The sequence below is a fragment of the Myotis nattereri genome, assembly GCF_964212035.1.
Source record: "Myotis nattereri genome assembly, chromosome: 17".
NCBI classification, from domain to species: Eukaryota; Metazoa; Chordata; class Mammalia; order Chiroptera; family Vespertilionidae; genus Myotis; species Myotis nattereri.
In genome coordinates, this window is record NC_138092.1 from 30,471,529 (window position 1) to 30,485,692 (window position 14,164).

At 38.4% G+C, this 14,164-nt stretch overlaps 1 protein-coding gene across 1 annotated transcript in view; it reads right to left on the reverse strand.

Moving 5' to 3' along the window:
- TOX (thymocyte selection associated high mobility group box) overlaps window positions 1–14,164 on the reverse strand; it is a 300,436-nt gene that overhangs the window by 132,110 nt on the left and 154,162 nt on the right. The gene's annotated exons all lie outside the window — the stretch shown is intronic.

A 14,164-nucleotide genomic window follows, 5' to 3' on the forward strand; every position in this document is an offset into this window, starting at 1 on the left:
TTCATAAATAATATTGCAGTCACTTAAATTCAGTCCAGCCAATTCTGAAAGGCAAAATTAACACAAATTTCTTATAATACTAATTTAGAAATAAAAGTCAATCAGTGAAATAAATAACAACATAGGTAGGACTTTTTCACATAGAAAGTAACTTTAGATAAAAGAGGAAGGGAGGGAGAAAAAAAAGGAAGGAAAGATGACATGAAGAAACCCCTGCCTAAAAATGGAACATGGCAAATACTGAAAATCTGAGAAAGAACTGAATAATAAAATATTGCTATCAATTAACATCAAGACACAGTGATATTGAGCAGGTATCCTGGTATGAAAGGAAACAATTTTGGTCCAGATAAATTTTTGCAAAGCCTGTCTTTCAAATTAAGCGAGTCTTCACAGTGTTTGAGCGCCTGGGTAACAAGGACTCGTTTGTCTCACAGCACAGCGCCTGCTGAAGTGTGCAAGATTTGAAATGAGCAGGCAGAGGGTAGGAGCCAAAGAAAGTAGTGTAAGGTATTCATTGGGTGTTCAGCCAATACGCTTCATGCTCCTGTGTCCAAGAGCCTGGGGTTATTTTTTCCAGATGGCGTCTATTTGTCTAACAGAAAGAAAATCTTCAAGTTGCACTTGCTAAATGTTGTACAACTTTTGATATATTTGCTTAGGTGCTGTCAGAAGACATGATGAAATGAAGAGCTACTTGGAACATCTGGAATGGAGACCTGGGCACACAGAGGCACATGTAGGTTACAGGCTGGGGGTACATGAAGGGAAGGTTTGATTCATCTGCAGATCATTTCTCTGAAATCGCCAAAGTTCTGCTAAAAACACAAACAAAATCACCAGCTCTAAAAGTTCAATCATTACTAAACCAAAGTTTCCTCTTTACAGCATATCTCTCTCATCTGAAAAACATATTAGTGCTCTGTGTCAAAATTATAAGTTTGATTAAATTCTCACTATGTCATCTATTTTAGACCTTGTGGCTTATAGATCTAAACCATCATTTCTGGTATAAATATTCATATAAGAAGCATAAAAGATGTGAAATTGGGGGGGGGCGTGGAGGACAGAGGAAACATGTTTATTAATTTTGATTTAATATAAAACACTGTATTGAGTCATTGATGATGTCTTCATTTAATCCTTACAATAATCCTTTGTGTAGCTATTATTACCCTGACTTCCTGAAGAGAAAATTGAGACTCAGAAATTAAATACCTTGCACTAGGCTGATAAATATTCAGCCCAGTACATATGAGGGATGAATGTATGAAGTAGGAAGGCATTTTTATGCTGTAATATTTACGTAAGTATTTTAATTGCTAATATTTTATTATGTAGAATGATATAAAGTTGCCAATACTCAACTGTTTCTGATGAACAAAATTTCATAATTTAAGAATTGGTATTAACATTAATATCAGATCTTTTCTTATCTCAAATTCCACCCCAATGCCACCCCACTAAAATATTTACTCTATTTGAGCACAAGAAATTATAAATTGTCTTTTTGTCAATATTTTAAAGACTGAACGCATTGATACATATATTTTAAAAAGTTAATTGGTATCTCTGAAACTTTTCTGGATAAGGCACAATTAATGCCAGCAATAAAGGAGAAAGATGTTTTATAAATGTCATTAAACCTCTGAAAAATCCATGGATATTCTACCCATGGTATACCATAAGATTGCATTCTAGAATTTTTCCAGTAGTTACATCTTAATTTGTGGTGTTCTAAAGGAAGGTTTAATTGGTATCACTTTACATTCAGTGATAACAATTATACTGCAATTTAACTAAGCTATATGGTTTGCCTTCATGTAATCACACATTAATGTTATTTAATCCATGCATTTATACACCAAGACCACAGATTCCACAACTTAACCAGTAATAGGCAGTTATGTGGATCAAGAATTTTAACAACATAAGGTTACCTAATAGTTTCTGTTCTTTACGTTCAAAGTCATGGTATTCCATAAGCCTACTAGTATTACAGTGTAACTGATGCCATATAAAAGTATCATGGCAGTTGTATAAATGTCAAAATGTCACATAATCTATAAAATCTTCAGTGACAGGCTAATTGCTCTAATTCCTCAACAATGATTTCTATGGCATGCCATCTTTATTTTGATTTTTAAAAACTTAATAGAAATGTTTGACTTAACAGTAAGTTATATATTAGAGACAATTTGCAGTTTTGGGAGGAATGTATTAAATAGGATATGATTCAATATTTCCCCTTATTTTCTGTGAAGCTGCCTGGTTAGAATCAGCGTTCAGTGTTTGTTGAATGAATTAACAAATGAGTCACTAAATGAATGCATACATGAGTGAAGGAATGCTAAAACGACTCTTTAAAGGCACAAAGTGTGTGAATATTCCAGTGTTATTCCATGGGCTTGAATACACATCTTGTATTCCCGAGACTTTGCACTGGTCAGTTGACGACATGGTATGTAACGTTCATCTCTCAGCATGTCAGGAAGCAAAAAATATCCTGTGAGAGATGTAAAGGCTTGAGCAGCCGGAAGACGGATGGGGCAGAGAAGTTTGGTGCCCTTCTCTGGCCATTGGTCTGTCCCCTTAAAATGGCTTGTACCCACCATTCTATAGTGACAGAGGTCCCAGAGGGTCTGGGTCCTCTTGGCTCTCAGAAGTTGTTGGAACCTAATCCCCATGCAGGTAGAAAGTCAGCTAAGGACTTGGTGGAAGCCTTGGTTCCATATCAGATCTCATGGCCCATGGCTGGCCAAGGGCCTAATTACACAAGTGGACATAGAGGGCCTGGGAGGGTACTCTGGTCATAGAAACAGGAACATTGGTGATGAGACCCGAGGCTGAGTAGTCAGAGAAGGTAACACAGTGGGCCTTCTGCGCTTGTCTACTGATTCGGGGTTTTTTTCCGACTTGGGCTCATGTTTCTCCTGGAAGTCTCAGTGAGGTCAGGAGTTGAAAGGTTCTTTCGTTTCCAACTCTCTTGGGACCAAAGATCAATTATCCTACCCAATACCCTTGCCTACCCCATGAGACACAGAACAAGGTTTTTGTTGTTATTCCGTTTTTAAGCTGAGTTAGGGACCCCCAGTGAGTCAATCCATACCCTCTAAGGATCTATGCTGAATGCTGGAGAACAGGTGTGGACCTTCAAGATGGTATCATCTTTCTTATCACCCTCTTACCCTACCCAGTCTAGAGATCAGACTTTTACCAGCAGTCTGAGCCATACAGCTTCCCTTCTCCCCAAGGATTGATAAAAGTCAATGTTGACCATCTACACAAATGGAGAGAAAATATTTAGGAATGATGGTATGAAATTCAAGCTAATACTTTTAATGTTATCTTGGATCTTCACCATGTTAAAGAAAGGTAAATTGCAAATAAACATGCAAAGTGATTTGCTCAAAAATATAGCCAGTCTGCAGGATCCAAATGATTAAAAAACTTAAAATTATATTATTGCTACATAACCAGATTCTCCCTGATCTTAAGCTACTCACTGGTCCTAGACACAGGAGAGTCTCATCATATTGCTGGTGCTGGGATATATCATACACTATGCACCCCTGTGTGTCCAGAGAGCAGGAGGCAAGGGTCATGGAACATGGGTTGGAATGGGCTGTACGATCACAATATTTGGCTAATTCTGGAATATATATGAACTTTTCAAGGCCACAAGAGGACTACTGAAAGCATTAAAGTAGTAATTTCAAAATATAGCATAATCTTCCTAAAGATAGTATTTTTCTAGTTGTAAAGATGGATTCAATGACTATTTCAAGTAATTTTCTTAAATGCTTACCATTGGAATTCACATATTGAGCTTATAAAGTGCGACATTTTTCTTGATGAGAAGGAGATGGATTTTGGTCTGATTGAGGGGCCTCATAACGATTCCCTTATGACTGATAAGAATGGCCACAGAGCAGAAAGAATTGAGGCTCTGGAATCCAATAGAAAGGGACTGCAGCATGGTTGTTTGAAGCATTTATTTGCATGAATTCTTAGGCAAGTTCTCACTCCTTGTGAGCGAAAGTTTCAAAATCTGCTCTATGGGGTTCTTATGAGCATTGAAAACAAAAACATAAGATAGTTAAAGAGCCCAATAATATATGTCTGCCACAAAGAAAGTTCTTACAAATGGCAGCTTTAGCATAGCTCCAGTTATTGTTAAATGGGTTTATGTATGCCAGAGATGGGTCATATTCAAGAAAGACAACTATGGACAGCATTGGAGAGAATTCAGACAGCATTATAAAGGAATTTCAGTACACTTGCTATTGATAAGACCTCTCCTATTGAAGCAAGGTGTACATACATATTCACCGAATTGCTCCCCATAAACAGCTAGGGTAAAATTTCTCCTTTATTTTAAAGAGATTAAATTATTGTTTTGAAATGAGAGGATAAGAAGATAGTGGGAAATGGCGAACAGGCGAAGGATGGCAATGACCTCATGTCCAATGTGCCACAACTCTGCCTTTGCAGAGAATTCTGCTGGCAGATCAGCAACTTGGGCTGAGCAGCTCCTGACAGTTCCACTCCTCTCCTCCCAGGCAAAAGGCTAATGCATTTGTGAACCAGAATTTCAGTGTCTAAGTTTGCAACAAAAGCTATCCTTTCTTGCTGTCTTGTGTCTGTAGAGTGGCTACCTTCCCTGGGAGATTCCTGGCAAGGAAGTCAAGCTGCTAATCAGAGGGATCATTTATCAGGCGAGAATCCAGAGATGGGGTTAAGAAAGTAACAGAGGGTCCTTCCGGTGTGTTTTGATTTGATCTGTTTGGAAGCTTCTCCAGTCATTAGGCTGAAGTCATTGTCCTGCCCCATGTCCAGCCTGCCCCAGCCCCCTTCGGTGAAAAAGGAAAGCAAATTTCTCACCTGGTTTCTGGAAGATTTCATTCTGTCTGTTTAATTACACACTCACATGCCTTTTTAATCGTATTGCTTTATGTATTCCATGACCTGAGTATCCTGTTTACATTATTTTCTCTTTCTGCAATCCACATTTCCTTTGGCTACAGCCTGTTCTTATTTTTTATTCTTATTCTACATTATTACATCTGGAAGTGGGATGTTAATTAGGCTGATGTTTCTTGGGACTACAGAAAACTCTTGTTTTCATACTGTCTAAAGAGTGTGTTAATATATGCTGACCAGGAACAAATAATGGGTAATTTCTTCTGCCCTTTGCCTTTTCTTCTCTTTTTAAAATCTAGCTTCTCCACCAGAGAAACCTTGCATTTGTGGGTCGCTGTCCACATATTGCAATCATTATATAGAGCACTCAATCTTTGGTGACAAGAAGTCCCATAACTCAGAAGAATTTAAAAATATCATCTTGTACATATCTTTAAGTTATGTGATGGCTTCATGCAATCATGCATACACTAAAATATGGCTATGGTTATAACATTGTAAAATATGTTTCTCATATAGCTCTTTATTTGAAAGATAAATAAATAGCACTGCCATCAAACCTATACAAAATGCCTTAATTTTTAATCTGCAACATAATTCCTGAAAGTCCAGGATAGAAAAGTGCCAATGTTTAAACATGTTTCATCTTCTATTATTGAAAATTCTTGTAGCATGATTCAAAGAACTGAATAGAAAGCAAAGTAAACTAAGGCATTCATTAGATAAATAATAAACTTCCTCTGTATGTTTTCAGAAGTTAAGATATTGCATGTAATGGTGATTTCTCTCAAAAGAGTTTAAACAGCACCTCCTTTTTCTTTTGAGGAGACTTTTAGAAGCAGGTAGTTTTCAGATTCTTTTGTCTCTGCATGAACAAGGGTTGATCGCTTGAGACTATAATGTATTACTGTGGAAAGCTTCAGTCTGTTACATAAATCATTTTAACACTCAGCAAGAATTGCTCAACAGTGCCATTGATGTGCTCAAACCAATGATCCTGCAAACAATTTTTTTGTCTCTCTTCACGTGTTGGACAATAGCAATAAATCATCTTCATTTAAAAACACACAATGTACTAATTTTTCAAGCAACAGTTATCAAAATGCAATTTTTGGGGTAGAAAGTACATTTATTTTATTTGTGCTCATCAATGTTTGTAAACTGTGTTGAGTAAAAGGGAATGGGTGCCTCGTTTTGCACAGAAGCATTTGCTGTGCACCCACTATGTATAAGGCAACTGCAAAGTGTGACTTGAGACCCAAACAATTATAAGATGCAGTTTGTTACAAAGGAAGTGAATTAGAAGAGATATAAGTATTTCGGTTCCCAATAAAGAGCAGGTTCCAAGTGTCAGGCTTAGTAATATCAGAGTGTAAATAAAAGAGGAATGATGGGAAGCTGGGATGATGAAAGGATTGTTGTAAGCAGATTTACCCTGATAGCAGGGCCTGAAGATCAGACACTTCTGCCGAGATGCACTAAGTGATCAAGGGAGGACCACACAACTGACAAATGAAGGACTCCAGACAATGAGGCAAGGAGGTTCAACAGCAAGGTGAGGTCGTTAATCTTCAAGAAAATGTCAAGGGCAAGATTGGCTTCACCAATCAAAAACTTTTAAAAAAAGGAAAGAAAGACACACACACAAACTGTGGGGTACTGGACGCAAGGCAAGCCTTTACTGGGTCTCATTTTTTATTGGATTACTAGAGGCCCGGCCCCATCCTTGATCAAGGTGGGGGCGCTGATTGGGGCCTGGATGGCTGCGGGGGCAGAGGAGGGGGTGGCGGCCGCAGGAGGTCAGTTGGCCCTGCCCCTGATCAGGGTGGAGGGGGCTGATCGGGGCTGGCCATAGGGAGGGGCCGCAGGTGGTTGGTAGGGGGGCGATCGGGGCCCCAATCGGGCCGGTTGGCCGCTGCAGTGCGTGTCATAGCGACCAGTGGTCTGGTCGCTTGGCTTTTATATATATACATGGTTTTTCAAAACCAGGGAATAAAGTTTGAATGGGATCAGAACACAGTGTTAACTTGATGCCACCCCAGAGATGGCTCACATTGGGCTAGGACTGGGTGAACTTGGACCCTTGAGGTGGGATTAATGGGCTGAAGCTTTGAGGATCAGGGGTATCCAGGCAGGAAGCCAAGTACCCTCAGGGCAGGGGCAGGTGGGCAGCACAGTTCATACTCCTATGAATCATGACCCATGCCAGGGCCACCTATTTAGGGACTTCCAGAAAAGTCCTTAACATTTACATATAGACCTTGCTCCTGCCACTACTCATTCATGACACTGAAATGGGGAAGAGATGTGTTTCCTCACAGTATTATTTGGGGTATACATGAGTCTCCAAGCTGTAGTTTTAGGGGATATTTTAAAACCAAGTGTTGTGTGCAGTTGTGATAAGGACCTGTTCTCTGGCTAAAAAAAACACCCCCTCCCCCCCCCCAAAAAAAACCCCACACACATTTAAAAAAACCCAAACAAATAAACAAAAGAAGCTTCTGGGAAACAAATAACGTACTCTCCCCCCTACCCCCCCACAACCCACAACCCATGCACGGATGATTAGGGAGAGCAGACAGAAGAACAGGCGTTACTTCTGAAACCCTAATGGGGGTCCAAGTATGTTCTTCCAGTAATAGGTCATCATTCCATACGCAGTGTTTGAAGGGGATAATTAAGACATTTACATTTAAGTGTTTGGCATACAATTTTATAAATGCAGTCTACAGCTTTTTTAGTTTTCCAAATGTTTTTGATTCTCACATTCAGTTCAAATATTCTGAGATTTAGCTTTATCCTTTTCTTGCTTCATTTTATAAATAATCCATGTTAGCCAGAAAAAAAATGAAGAAAATATACATGGAAAAAAACCCAAACCACTCTTAATCCAACTATTCTGGGGGGGAAACTCACACTATTAAAACATGTGTATCTTTCAAGATTTTTTTCCATTCATATTTTGCTATTTTGTTTTATTTTTAAAAGTAAAAGTCAGAAATGAAACATGGAGCTAGAAATGCTACATGCAAATCTCAGTTCGTTTCTTCATATAAGTAGTGACTTAATTCCTCTAAGCCTCAGTTCCCAAAACTGTAAAATATGGATGATAAATATTTTTCAATTCATTAAGGGTATATCAGGATTAAATAAGATAATACAAATAATCTGAGTAATATACTGGCTCATAAAAGAATCTGTAAATGTTAGCTACATTACTATTACACCGTCATACAATTTAATCTGATCACTTAAAATGAATCATGAATAATTTTCATGTCAATTAATATAATCTACATTATTGTCTAATTAGCTGCAAGTTATATCATTGTGTGCATGTTCTATAATTTATTCTATCAGTTTCCTATTACCAAATTTTAGGGTGTTTTTTTATTTTTTCCTGTAAGAAGCACGCTGTGATAAATAACCTTATGCATTTTTTCCCTTAAGATAATGTTCTAGAGTACTATATTTATGTTTAAATGGAATCACACAATATTCACTCAAGAAAAGACCTCAGAGACAATGCTCCCACTTTACAGATGAGCAAACTGAGGCTCAAAGAGATTAAATGATTTGCTTGTATTTTGAGAACTAGTTGGGCAGAGGGGAAACCCATAACAGCATTATAAATTTGTTTTTTACATTTAATAATTAAATAAAATGAATTTAAAAAATCATCACCCCAGGATATGTTTATTGATTTTTAGAGAGAGAAGGGGTGGAGAAAGAGAGAGAAATATCAATGTGATAGAGAAACATCGATTGGTTTCCTCTCAGGAACCCCCAACTGGGGATGGAACCTGCAACCTGGGTTTGTGCCCTGACTGGGAATTGAACCAAGATCCTTTAGTGCATGGGAGGATGCTCCAACCAACTGAGCCACACCAGCCAGGGCCATTGGATTTTAATATACTATTTTAAAATACTTAACTGCTTTTGAGCTTTAATAAATTATATATTTTAAAAAACGGAATTAAATTGATTTTTGCTTGGGGTCAGGTTCTATTTGCTAAATCATATGCAGCAGAAAACAGGGAGTTGAACTTAACGTGTTAGCCTATTTTTCTATAGACATAATTTATATGTAAATTAAAAAATACATGCTATGGCCATTCTTTTCTTTTTTGCCTGTTGTGTGGAAGTCAGTAAATGTTGGCCTTGTTAACTCATATTCTTTTTTTAAAAACATATTTTATTGATTTTTTACAGAGAGGCAGGGAGAGGGATAGAGTTAGAAACATCAATGAGAGAGAAACACCAATCAGCTGTCTCCTGCATACCCTTGACCGGAATCGAACCTGGGACCCTTCAGTCGGCAGGCTGACGCTCTATCCACTGAGCCAAACCGGTTAGGGCTAACTCACACTCTTCACAAAGGAGCCAGATTAGTGGAGGAGGGGTCGTAAGCAGAGGGTCTGGTCTCTTGGTTTGGCTCTTCCTGCGAACAACTGGCCGGGAAAAGGAAAGAGGAAGGCTCCCGTTTCTGCTCATCACCTTCATGCAATTCCTGCTCTGGAGCATTTACCATGGACCCACTGAAGGGGATATTTGAGGATCATCTCACTTCCTAAAATCTTTGCTACAAAGAAAGCTGAGAGTGAAGGGCAGCTGAAGATGGGGACACAGAAGGAGAAAGTGTTGAATAACTGGAGACAATTTCCTGTTTGATGAAGATAAAATCTGTCATCCTTGAGTTACCGGGAAGTGGGATCCTTGGGGAAGAAGAACAGGAAGAGTGAGCCACCTTCTATGAAAAGACCTCCTGTACTTTGTTAACCTTCCGGAGGAGAAAGAGAAAAATGCCCCAGGTGGGAAAAGCCCTGGACCCGGACAAGAAAAGTAGTGAGAATATAGAGGGAGCAGGGCAGCAGGGGTGGCAAAGCCTGGAAAAGAAGAGAAGGAAGGAATCGCTGGTCTGGATGAAAGAAGCCAGGGAGAGCAAATAAACCCCTCACCTTGTACAGCTATGATGGGTGTTTGAACAGAAATTAAATTGCTGCTTTTGGAGGTAAAAGATGGTCATGTATCTACAACTTCATTTGGTTCAACCTAATGTTTTCAGAGCGTCTGCACACACGTTAGTTAACACACTATAGTTATCTCAATACTCACAAGAATTGAGGTTAGGGCATCAACATTCCAAATTAAAGTGACGCCTGGCCCTGACCACTTTGGCTCAGTGGATAGAGCATCGGCCTGCGGACTCAAGGGTCTTGGGTTCGATTCCGGTCAAGGGCATGTACCTCAGTTGTGGGCACATACCCAGTGGGGAGTGTGCAGGAGGCAGCTGATCGATGTTTCTCTCTCATCCATGATTCTGACTCTATCCCTCTCCCACTCTGTAAAAAATCAATAAAATATATTAAAATAAATAAATAAAATAAAATGAAGCCTGGCTGATCAAGGATGGAATGCAACGTGGGTGTTAGGCCTTCCCAGGCCAGAATCCTAGCTCTGATAGTTACTTTTTTATTTTAATGTTTTGCCCATCACTCCACCTCTCTCATCCTTGCTGAATTATTGTAAGGATTACGTGAAAAAAACCTTTGCTTGGTTCCTTGCCAGACACAGGTAGTTGCCAACGGACAGCTATTATTATTGTTAGGGATCTAATTCATTCATTACACTGTGGGTAAAGGGGATGCTAACCTAAACTTCCAGTCAAGCAGAAACTTTCTACTAAAACTTATCATCTTGTTGACAAGCAGGAAGTTTAATTGAAGTCAGAGCATAAGAAATAAACAGCTGGATGCTCATGGTCCAGATGAGTCCAGACAGTCCCTAAAGGCAACTTCTGTGTAGGGCTGCTGGCCTTGCACCACAGCAATCTTCTTGCCTGGCCCCAACCACCACTCCTCTAAGGCAGTGGTTGTCAACCTTCTGGCTCTTTAAATACAGTTCCTCATGTTGTGACCCTACCATAAAATTATTTTCATTGCTACTTCATAACTGTAATATTGCTACTGTTATGAATCGTAATGTAAATATCTGATATGCAGGATGGTCTTAGGCGACCTCTGTGAAAGGGTCGTTCGACCACCAAAGGGGTCACGACTCACAGGTTGAGAACCGCTGCTCTATGGCCACTTGCTTGCTTTGTGAGTTCAGAAAATAAACCCACAGTGGGTTAGCTCTTCTTGAGGGAGCGTCTTCTCCTGAAATGCTGAAAGCCGCGCTACCTTCATCCAGGGAAGCCTTCATTATTGGTCTCAGCTCGTGACCATCGGGAGCCCCTGTTAGTTTCAGGCCAAGCTATACCATCTGAATACTCTGATGCGAGGACTCAGAAGTCACCTGTTTGCTAGCGGAAGGATCAGTCATCATAACTTATAAACAGCAAGGAATGTACAGAGAACATTTTCCAAGTCACCACTTACTTTCAAACCGTTAGGGTTATAGGTATACATTTTTATATCCACACTGTGAAATAATATTGATCAGAAAAAAAACACAGGAGAAAGGAAAAGAGTACGGATATAGATGAAGATTAAATTGAAACCTTTTTTGTGTTTCTGGGAAGTCTCACTAAATCTGCTCCCAAACCGAGGAACCGAAACTGCAAAGGGAAACTTGACACTTTTTTAAGGTGTTTGGTTGGCAGACGTGGATATAAGAAGGGTGTCTCAGAAGAGATGCAGGTGGGTGGAAAATACCTCAGCTTTTCCAAGCCTCAATGTTCTTACCCTGAAAATGGGCAAAATCGTGTTTCGTTGATATATTGGCATATTAAAATTTGAGGGTTTGTTTAGAACAATCTGTAAGTGCCTTGGAAAATCATGTTTCGTTGATATATTGGCATATTAAAATTTGAGGGTTTGTTTAGAACAATCTGTAAGTGCCTTGGAAATGAAGACAGATGACATTGTTCAACATATTACTATCTTAAGTTAAATATTATATTTATTTTTAGACATTCTTTAGTGACAGGTTTATTATAATAAGTGCCAGAAAAATATCTAGAATGTTATACATTGGAAAATTTAACAGGAAGGATCACTTAAGTTTTCGTAATTGTTCATGTGCTAACATTAAAAAAAAAATTCCAAATATAATTCTAAACAAGCCAAAGGGCTGTCTTCAAAACGTATCAACTGCAGCTGCCTAACTGGCCAGGCTGTGTACTAGAGTCACGCACCTCTTCCCAGGGTCTAAATGTCCTGGGGTCACTTGACAGCTTCCCGCTGAGTAAATAGTCCTCCAACTGGAGCTTGATGCTTTGAGAATCTGTTTTTACCACTGTGCTATTCCATTCAGATATTTTCATAATTTTTATCAGTGAAATTCATTTCCCCAATGCTTGAAAATCATACTGTTAGACAATTAAAATAAAATTCTTGAGCATATCAGCAACAAACATTCATTTTCTGAAATAAAAAATGAGTCGTATGTTCACAAATCCCACAGCTTGGAAATGTATATGATACACAACATTTAACCTGTCAGCAGCCTCATTAGTGTCAATGAGTAGGAACTGGCAATCAGTAGATGGTGCGCTCTACATGTGTTTATGTTTTAAAATGTTCCTGAAATAGCTCCATTAAAGAGGTTGATATAAAACACTTCTACTGGACAAATGAATTTCAGCTTAAATTTTATGGTCTACTTAAATTTTTTTGAAGAATTCATATTTCTCGTGTTAAATGATCATGTATAGCTAACAGAGTCAAAACCCAACTAAAAAAATAATAAATAATAAAGACTTGGGTAAAGAATCATCTGAAGTTCACCCTCACCAGTATGTAAATAATCAAGAAAATATGCAGAAAGACGGATGTGTGTTTGACTATCAAAAGCCCTAAGATATATATTCGTATGGTGCCCGTTTTCAGTATCCATACAGCTATTAAGACATTTTTATAAACTGTAAGAAATATGTGAGCTATTTCAAGATATAATTCTGAAAAACAGACTTCCATGTAAGAAGCCAATTTAGGAGGAAAACAACATAAACAATAGTAACTTGTGTGCTCAAGTGAAGCATCTTTTTAATTTTGAGTAATGAAGATGTCAAGCCAAATGCTAGAGTAGTTTAACTTAATTAGGTGGCCTATTTTTCCAGGCATCCTTTCATTTCCCATTGAAAACTCAGCTTGTATGCAAGGCAACAAGAGCAATTTTGTCTGTAATGAATACCTCCGGGACTGTGCAGAGTAATCATTTGAATGTTACACTGAAGACTGGTTTGAGTAACTAGTTTGAGCTTGTTAAGATGCCAGACTTTGTTGGACTAACTAGATTACTCAAAGCACAGCAGCTTTGCCATTTTATTGGGTCAATGGTCAAAAAGTCAAGTTGACTTTACTCCTGACATTTCTGCCAAAAGGAACCAATCTAAAAGTAATTGGTCTAATTTATAGTTCAAATTTATGTCAGGATCATGGAAATTTTATGGCCCATAATCAAGAATTTTTCCCCCCCAAAAATGCTCTTAGAAATATACTTTCTAGCCCCTTTTTACATTTTAACCTGGATAATATTCTTATTAGAAAAACATATAATTAAAATACAGATATAGTTATTAATATGTTTGCAAACTCAGGACATTATAAGTTTAATAGATTTAATAAAATAGTGTACAAAAAGGAAGGTGGACAGCCCTTTTGGTTCTACAGCCTTTGTATTGCTGATGACAAAGAGCAACATGGTATTATTGCAGCAATAACTGTCTACTATTATCTAGTTTAGCATCACACTAATTATTTGAACCCTGTACTTGACATGATTCTCTGTAAAGGTGGGAGAGCTGGTGCCTTCTGTTAATGTGTAGAGGTGTTGACACCAGACAGAGGAGTGCTAGTAGAATGGAATGGGCAGGGCCAGATTTGCTAAATGTCTGTAATGCAGGGTTGAAAATCATTTCAAGTAGAAAATTCAAAGTATTAATGTGATTTAAAAATGTACACAAAATATTTGAATTCATTTACTCATAGTTCAACAAAAAAATGTTGCATATCTCCGATGTATTATTATAGGCACAGGAGATCCAGAGAGAAACAAGAGTGAGTCCTACCTTCAAAAGCTCATAATCAGGTGGGCAAAAAAAGGAAATTGGTACCAATTTTAGGATGCTGCATGCCACAGAGGGGCAAATATGTGCCTGGATAACTCCGACTTACACATACTAGAGGCATGGAGGTGTGTGAGTAGGGAAGAAACATGGATCATTCAGCAACAGTGCGAGGAGAAATGGAAAGGTAAAAGTGGGATGGGATGAGATAAGTTAATGAGAAACTGTGGG